Here is a 9,264-nt window from a genome sequence, read left to right on the forward strand (position 1 = left end):
GGACTAGCTGAGCTCTGCCTTCTTCTGGGCACTGAACCACGATGACAGTGCTGACCACCCTGCTGGTTGTGGCAATGTAAAGGAGCATGGGCTATTTCTCAGTCGGTGCTGCCAGGACAGGCGGTGTGGTCAACATCTTCTTCAACTTGTGAAAAGCTTCGTCCGCCTGCTCATTCCACTCGAAATGAGTGGATTTCCTCATGAGCTGATATAGGGGGAGAGCCTTCTCCCCTAGCCGACTGATGAAGCGGTTAAGGGAAGCCAGACACCCGGTGAACTTTTGGACATCTCGAAGCTGGGTGGAGATCTCCATCCTTTCTATGGCCTTGATCTTCACTGGGTTGCACTCGATGCCGCGTTCAGAGACCAGGAAGCCTAAGAGCTGGCCGATTGGTACTCCAAACACGTATTTCTCAGGGTTGAGCTTGATCTGAAAATGGCGCAAGTTGTCAAATGTTTCTTTGAGATCTTCCAGTAGGGTGCTGCGCTTCTCCGTCTTCACCACAATATAGTCTACGTAGAAGTGGGAATTTCTACCAAGTTGCTTGAGGAGGCATTTCTGCATGCAACACTGAAAAGTGGCACCGGCATTTCTCAAGCCGAATGTCATAGTTAGGTAGCAGAAAGCTCCGAACGGTGTGATAAAGGCAGTCTTCAGGCGGTCGGCTGGATCCAACTTGATCTGATGGTAACCTGAGTAGGCGTCCAAGAAACTCGACAGCTCGCATCCGGCTGTGGAGTCTATCACTTGATCAATCCGGGGCAAAGCAAATGGATCTTTGGGGCAAGCTTTGTTGAGGCTGGTATATTCTATACATATGCGCCATTTCTTGTTCTTCTTCAATACAAGAACTGGGTTGGCAAGCCATTCTGGAAAGAACACCTCCATAATGAAGTCGGCTGCCAGGAGCCGGGCTATCTCTTAACCAACAATTCTTCTCTTCTCCTCCAACAGTCGACAGAGGGGCTGCTTGACTGGTTTTGCATCTGTTCGGACATGTAGCTTGTGCTCGGCGAAATCTGTCGGAACACCCGGCATGTCCTTGGGGGACCATGCGAAGATATCCCGATTCTCACGGAGGAAATCGACGAGATCGCTTTCCTATTTGTTTTCCAGGTTTGCTCCTAGCACAGCTAACCTCTCTGGGTGCTCTGGGTCTAGAGATATCTTCTTTGTTTCCTTGGCCGGCTGGAAGGAGCCCTGAGCTCCCGACTCCTTGGGGTCAGGCGATAGGTCCGGCTGCTTGCCAGCCATGGCCACAACCCGTTCAAGGATCTTCTTCTCAGCAGCAATCACGAGGGACTCGGTCGGCCTGCTACTGGCTGCAGCACATGCAGAGGATGTTTTTAGCCTCCAACTATGGTGATGATGCCCTTGGAGCTCAGCATCTTCATCCTGAGGTAAGCATAGTGGGGTACAACCATGAACTTGGCCAAGTAAAGCATGGTAAGGGCTCTCTAGATCCACCACTTCAAACCAGACTGCTTCACGGCAGAAGTGATCCTTGTCTCCGAAGAGGACATCTATCTTGATCTTGCCGATTGGTGAGCATGACAGGCCAGGTACAATGCCATGGAACACGGTCCGACTGGGCAAAAGTTGCTTCGTCTTGATGTTCAGCTTCTCCATGGTGTCACGGTACAGGATGTTGATATAGCTCCCACCATCAATCAAAACTCGAGAGAAACGAGCAGCTCGCCTTTTTGTTGCGAAGGTGGCATCCAACATCAATGCGTAAGATCCTGGAGATGGCATCACCTCTGGGTGATCAGCCCGGCTCTAGCTAATAGGCTTTTCAGACCAATGCACAAACTCTAGATCTTTGGAGGCGACTGCATTGACTTCTTGGTGCTGTCGGTGCCGGCTGCGCCTGTCCTCAGCTTGGCTCGTGAATATGATGTAGGCTGCATGCTCGTCAGGGAACTCATCTTGAATGGCTCCGACTGCTGGGCGAGTGGCCGGCTGCTGAGGAGCCAGAGGCGGCTGGCCAGCAGGCGGAGGGGGCAACTGTTCTTCGCCCTTGGAGATCCGTGTGTGCCAATGACATTTCCGGGTTGTGTGGTTGGACGGCTTCGCGCGCCTGTGGAACTTGCAGGGGGCATCAAGGGTTTGCTCATAGGAGAAAGCCTGCTGCCAAGCCGGCCTGCCGCCTTTCGGACGCTTGGGCATAGGCTGCCCTTCGGGCTGCTCGTCTTCGACCATGGCCACCTGCCGACTGGTGGAGGGCGGCATAGGAGCCTTGCGCTTGTTGTCGTTCTGGTGCGGGCGTCGATTGGAGTCGCCAGCCGGCGTCTTTGGCGCCGGAGGAAGCACCTTTCCAGAGGCGTCCACTCGGAGCTCGGTCTTCATCGAGGAGTCGGCAATGGCGTACTTGTCTGCTATCATCAGCAATTCGTCGAGTGTCGCCGGCTCGTCGCAGAGAAGTCGATGCTTGAGGAGGGTGCCCTCTCAGCACCCGGCGGTGAAGTACTCTATTGCTTGCACCTCGTGCACCCCTTCGCAGGAGTTGCGGAGCTCGGCCCAACGCGTGAGGTAGTCGCGAGTTGACTCGCTGGGGCCTTGGACGCACAAGGAGAGATGACGAGGCTTGGGAGGATGCTTGTACGTGCTTGTGAAGTTGCGAATGAAGACTTCCATGAAGTCCAGCCAGCTGTTGACGCTGTAGGGCTTGAGGCTGTTCAGCCAGGTGCGTGCCATGCCTTGAAGCATGAGAGGGACGTACTTCACGGCAACGCGTCTGTTGCCGTTTGCTATGCTGATTGCAATGGAGTAGTCTATCAACCAGTCTTCCGGCTTCATCGAGCCGTTGTATTTTGGCGTGTCTCTAGGGAGCGAGAACCCATTGGGAACGGCTCGTCGCGGATGCAGGGTCCAAAATAGGGCGGGCCGACATCGTCTTCTTCTTCCAGCACCAGGGATCGCGCCAGGCGGTCGATCCGATGGCAGGCATCATTCTCGCCGATTCCTTTGCGGCGGCCCAGTCGGCCGCTGAGCATTGGGTGCATGACACGCGGCGGAGTGGGATATCTCTCCCCGCGAGGCGGAGGAGGAGGCGGGTTGCCTTGTCGCTCCACGGCTCGAGGGCGGCCTTCTGCGTCACGCTCGATGGTGAGGCGAGTCCGACTGCGGCTAGCAGTCGGCTCCTTGTCTTTTCGCTTGCGGGCGCCGCATGCAGTCGGCGTCCGGGATGTCGCGCCGTGCTCTCGTCGTGGGAGAGGACTTTCAGCGCGGGCGCTGGCTTCGTGCCGCTCTGTAGCCGCGTCGATCAACTGCTGGACGCGTCTGGTCATGCAGTGAAGCTTGTCGCCCTCCAGCCCGTCCAGCTCGTCTACGGCCGCCTGGGCGGCACGCAGGTTCTCGATTGGCGTGGCATAGACTGGGCGGTCAGCACCCAGTATGCTGGCGATGGCCACGCCGTGCTTCTTGATAGTGCCAATCCGGCTGGGTCCGCCAGCAGGCGGCATGCTAGAGGCGGCACGATCAACCTCGCACTGGTAAGCTTCGGTGAGGCGTCTCATGGAGGCTATCTTCATGCCATTCTCGATGAGGGCAAGGTGGTGGGCCTACAACGTGTCGGCGTCGGTGTCGGCCGGGATGGGGGCGGACAGGTCATGCAGTTCCATCTGCAAGGTGTCGTGGACGTTTCTGCCGGAGGCGGCGCCGTGACTGATGACCAACACCTCAGTGACGGTGCTGTTGTTGCTGTCGGCTCGAGGAAGAGGGTCATCGATGACCACCACATTGGTGGGGAAGGCATCAAGCGATGCCGTGTCGGAGTCGACAAGCATCGGGTTGGTGGAGCCGACTGACTCCAGGTCGGAGGTGCGCTCCTTGGCGATGTGAAGTTTGCCAAGGAAGTCGATGAGGCAGCTCTCAGAGCTGGTTGCGCCTGCGCCTGGTGCGGGCTCGTCGGAGAGGCGGACCTCGCCAAGAAGATCGGCGAGGCAGCTCACTGTGCAGGCATCATCGACGCCCTGCAGCACGTCGGGGCAAGCGCCATCAGGCGTGCCGGGCTGGCTATGCTCGCTGGGGAGGAAGAGGGTTCCCGTCCAGAGCAGATCTCCGGACGACGGTGCACCTGGCCCCATGGTGGGCGCCAAATGTCGGGTGGTAAGTGCGACACATGCCAACGGGTGGCTTATCATTGTGGGAGCCAGTAAGACATCATCGGTGCCTGGAAACGGGATAAGGCGAAGACATGCATGCCGGTGAATCTTACCCAGGTTTGGGGCTCTCCTTGGAGATTACACCCCTAGTCCTGCTCTGCGGGGTCTCCGCATGATCACTAGATCAAAACAAGTAGCTACAAGAGGCTCCTTGAGCTGTTTGGTTAGAGGAAGAAGAAGGGCAAGGTTAGCTCTCCTCTTCTCTCTATGTGGTGTCTAAAACTCTAAGAGATCAACCCTTTGAATGGGTGCCCTGGGTGTTTATATAGGCCTACCCCCAGGGGTACAATGGTAATCTGGCTGGATGTGGGTCCAGGCCATCGGTGTCGGTAGTCGTCGGCTTCTCCGCCGGCCGCTGGGGCCCGCTGACTGGTGGGTCCTGCCGGCTCCCAGCCTCTTGGCCGACAGGCTGGGCCCACCGCTTGGGGGTCTTGTCAGCTGCTGGTTACTGTAGCCTTGCTCTTGGTGACGATGGCTTTGTCGGGGTAAGCATGGCTACAATGCTGCCGCCTAGCAGGCTTTCACTGTAGCCTTACCCCATCTTATCTGCTTAATGGTGCACAAACTTCTAGGGTGGGGGCAGGCCGACTGCTGGGAGCCGGCCTCCCCTCTGGCCGACTGGTCAAGCTTGTGCTGCCTTTTGGTATCTCTCTGGCAGGAGGGGCCCGCAGCCTACGGGCCGTACTGACAACCTATCGTGGGTGATGTCATGGTCAGCGTGGCAACAATGCCGCGTCGGACGGGGAGTGGCTGCCCCGTACGGCGTACTATGGCCGCGCTTGCTCCGGGATTGGGGGGTGACATGCTTCACTGTAGCCACGCCCCATCTTATCGCCGTTATGTGGGTGCACACTTTGAGGGTGTGAGCCAGGCCGCCTGCTAGGAGTCAGTCACTCTAGTGGCCGGCTGCTAGGAGTCGGCCCTGTTCGAGAGAGCTCTTGGATCCTTGCCGCCTTCCAGCAGCCGGCCGGTGGGACAGCCGGCCAGGGGAAGGCGGCCCTGCGTATTGGTTATTTGAGGGCTCAGTCGACCCGATATTTTTTGAAGAGCCAGGGGGGCCGGTTAGGCTACCCGTGGTCATTTACTCCGATAGTGGCTCATCCAAGCACAGCTAAATCTAAAGTGTTTAACTAGACTCTTTGAGCTGCGTTCCACATGACGAGTGTAATTTTGAGTAGATTCTTCTGCGGCATGGCCGGCGGGATGAACTTGATCCTTGGTGCCTTCTTTTTCGGGAACAACAAAGCGTCAACCTTCACAGCGGCGGCGGCTGGACGAGGAGCAGCAAACCATCGGTGCTTGAGCGCCGTGACCGCCATCAGTCACTGGTTGGGGTTGCACATGAGAAGGCCTTGCAACACCTGGAATCCATGCTCGGACAGCTTCTCTTCATGGAACATATCGTGCAGGTTGTTGTGCTGGTGCCCCGGTGGTAGCAGTCTTAGCGGCTTTTCGGTGAGCGGCAGTGACGTGAACCCCGGCCACGTCCTCTCGTCTGGCATCCCGAGCAAGCGGAAGATGCTCCAGAGCTGGATGATCTCATTGTCTGCGGCGTTGTCATCATCATCCCCGAGGAACAAAGTCTTACCAGCGAGCATCTCGGCCATGACGCAGCCGATAGACCATGTGTCCATGAGTGCGTCGTACTCCCGCTTCCCCAGGAGCACCTCGGGCGCCACGTAGAACGACGTGTTGGCCTGGTTGTACAGCGGCAGCTCGGACATGGAGATCGCCAGCCTAAAGTCGTAGATTTTGATGAGCTCCCCGTCTTGGCTGACAAGGATGTTGCCGGGCTTGATGTCGCGGTGGACGACGTGGCGGGTCGTGCATTGTCCTGGCACCGGTGAGGAGCTTCCACATGATGGCGCGCACGGTGGACTCCGGGAGCGGCTGACCGCTGCCCCTGTTCCACAGGAACTTGTGGAGGCTCGGCGCGGCGACGTACTCCATGACGAGGCCAAAGGTGCCATTGTCGGGGTCACGCACCAGGCCCTCGAAGCCGATGACGTAGGGGTTCCCATGGCAGGCCACGAGGAATCGGGCCTCCCGCAGAAGCTCAACGGCATTGGGGGGCTGCTGGGACCCGTCCGGCCAGTAGAGGTACTTGATGGTGACGATCTTGCGGGTGGCGTGGTGGCGCGCTAGGAGGACGCAGCCGAAGCCGCCCTCGCCGAGGCTGGTCTCCTTGTCGTACTCCGCGATGCTTCGGATTTTGGTGCGGCTCCTCTTGCAGCAAGCCGGCGGGCGATTGTTGAGGCGCCATCATAGTGGCGTGGACAACGTCCAGGGCGGCGGCAGGCCGCTTGCGGGCGGCCATCGCGCTAGCTCGACGAAGCGAGCTGCGCGCTTTGGTTGCTGGAGAGGAGGATGCACGCGTGGTGGAGGCAAGGGCGATGGGAGCAGGGGATCGAGGGAGGAGGGGAGGTGGGTGATGCACGGATGGATCGATCGACGCGGTTGGGCGTGGAAATACCGAAAGAGCGACCTCGATTGGAGTCAAATTCGAGTCAAAATTATGTCCTAGACCTAGGCAATCGAGGATCCATAGATTGACAATCCGAGTTAGGGTCGCACACACCACACGCGGTCGCGAATTTTGTTGGCTTGCCGCCCATGTTTTCGAAGCGCCGGTTACCTGTGCACTGCAGACACGACACTGTTTGGGATCTGAAGGAATTTTTTTTCTCTCTCTTTCTTGGCGATTCCATTTTGGCTTGCAATCTTCGATTCCCAATCTGATAGACCTGCGCGTGCGTAGGTTAGCACAGGCCGGGTGTAGTTCAATCTGAGAACCATGGGTACATTTCCCTTCGGATCAGGATCAGGGCTGACGTTGTTTAAAAAAAGGAGGATGACCCCTGGCCTCTGCATCTGGGCGATGCATATGGCCACTTTATTAATTATTTTTAGAAGACCTTACAAAGTCATACAACAGTAAGACTAAAGCCGCCGTCTAAGCAGCAAACTGTCGCTACACCTATCCAGTTGATGAAGGGGCGCAGATAGCCTGGGCCTAATACCAAACAGACATCGCAACCAAGCCTAACATCTAAGACCTGAGACCCCAACCTAGCCACTTGTCGGGTCTGGGGCACACACTGGTCCGGCGTGCTCTCAGAGGCCGCCGCCGCCAACGGCCACCGCTCCATCTTCAGAACTGTACTGATGCATCAACCTTGCTTGGTCCAGCTATCGTCGATGCCACCACAGTGCCCAATGGCACCTCCTCCCTGCGTGCAAACAGCTGAACACGTCGCGGTCGCCACTAATACACCTCGACGCCATGTTGCCAAGTACCACCAGCCGACACAGCTTGAAGCCCTTGGAGGATCTGTCATGCGTAGCACCTGCCGACCAGGCATGACCAAGCGTAGCACCTGTCGGTCAGGCATGACTTGACATCTCCACCAAAGCTCTGTGCAAGACGAAGCCGCTCCACCTCCTGCCTCTGACTTCTAGTGCAGCTCCACAAAACGATGCTCCCAAGAGAGAAACGACACCGCAGTGCCGCCATCGTCCAGTCTGGAACACCAGATCCTAGGGTTTCCCCCAGAGCAATACAAGTGGGTCGACGGTAGTCACATGACGATGCCTTCATCAAGGTAACGACGTGGAACGCCACCATCGCCCGCCGTCGGCTCGGTTTTCATCGGCAACTACGTCTTCCCGACTCGAAGCTGGTGCTAGATGACGGATCCCGAGAGAACACCAAGCCTCAGGCCGACCACCTCTGACGGAAGAGCTGACCACCACCGCCGGCTGCACCGGTCAGAATAGATCTGGTCGGAGGTGCTGCCGACGAAACCACCATGCCCTCCACGCCACCTTCGCCGATCTGAAGGCAGCATGCACGCCACCGCAGCCAAGCCGTCCACCGCCGACCGCAGCCGCCGCCGCCCGAAGGGCCACCCATAGCGCCTGCAGCCCTGGCCTCCGCCGCGCCAAGACGTCTCCATCCGAGGACGGGCCGGCCTCCCGCCGCCTGCAACCATCTACTGCGTCGCAGATCCCAGATCGGTCGCGCCACCACATGCCTTGGGGTCCGCCCAACCCTGGAGACGAGCGAGAGAGGAGATCCCCCGCCACCACCGTCGGCCCCCGGGCTTAGCCCGGGGGCGTCTTCCGGCGGCGGCGGAGGGAGAGGGGGAGGGAGTCTGCGGCGGCGGCGGCTAGGTTTCTAGCCGGCGTTGTTGTTATCAGCCTTTTGCACTTGGCCATCACCATGTAAACAAATGAAAGATCTCACATGCTTTTTTGTCCCATTATCATGATCAGAGATGAAATGCAATTCAGTCTGATCACAAGAACTAGCCCCAGGCTCGAAGGGAACTAGCTAGGGTTCTATCTACATCTACACTTCTACATCTACATCTACACTACTATTAAACAATCAAACAAGAACTTTTTTACGTGCACCCCGCAATTAGTCCCACAACCCACACAAACCAATCAACACCACACGATTAGGCCCACAATTCTCAATCTAACAGTCATCATTGAATTAGAACCTCTGCGGTGTGCATGTAGCAATTTCTAATGACTGACCATGCTTCACCAGGAGAGGAGTACTAGAAATACCAGTCCCCCGGCCCCTACAATCACGGAAATCTGATCACAAACTAAGGCAACTCCACACGCTTGTACTGGAACTACCAGTCCCACGGCCCCTACAATCACGGAAATCTAATCGCAAAATAAGCCAACTCTACGCCCTTGACCTCGACGTCATCGTCTGGCACAACGGCGACCTGGTGTCAGACGCCATCCACCAACAACGTCTCCTGCCTGCACGGCGACCTCACCGCATTGCAGCACTCCGTTGCCCCACCATCGCCGATTGTTGCTGCTCAGAGTGTGGCATCCTTCCTGCAATCGCCAGCACCCAGGAGAGATAGAGCCTGCCCCGGCACCAGGCCTGTCGCCGCGCCCGCCTTCGCCCTGCACCCGACGCCCACCGCGTCCCCTGAACTAGCCGGCCACACACAGCTGTGATTCTTCCATGCACTTCTTGAGGTTCGACGTCTTCCTACCTATTGCAACATTACTCATGATTAGTAGCTGTTTGAGCATAGAGTTCTAAATAATAAGCCGTTGCAC

The 9,264-nt window shown here is 57.5% G+C and overlaps 1 pseudogene; it reads right to left on the minus strand.

Annotated features, from left to right (window-relative positions):
- Positions 1–5,489: 5,489 nt before the first annotated feature.
- LOC119292797 lies at positions 5,490–6,484 on the minus strand (annotated as a pseudogene).
- Between the last annotated feature and the right edge of the window lie 2,780 nt (positions 6,485–9,264).

The sequence above is a fragment of the Triticum dicoccoides genome, chromosome 4B (genome assembly GCF_002162155.2).
Source record: "Triticum dicoccoides isolate Atlit2015 ecotype Zavitan chromosome 4B, WEW_v2.0, whole genome shotgun sequence".
In the NCBI taxonomy this organism is placed as follows: Eukaryota; Viridiplantae; Streptophyta; class Magnoliopsida; order Poales; family Poaceae; genus Triticum; species Triticum dicoccoides.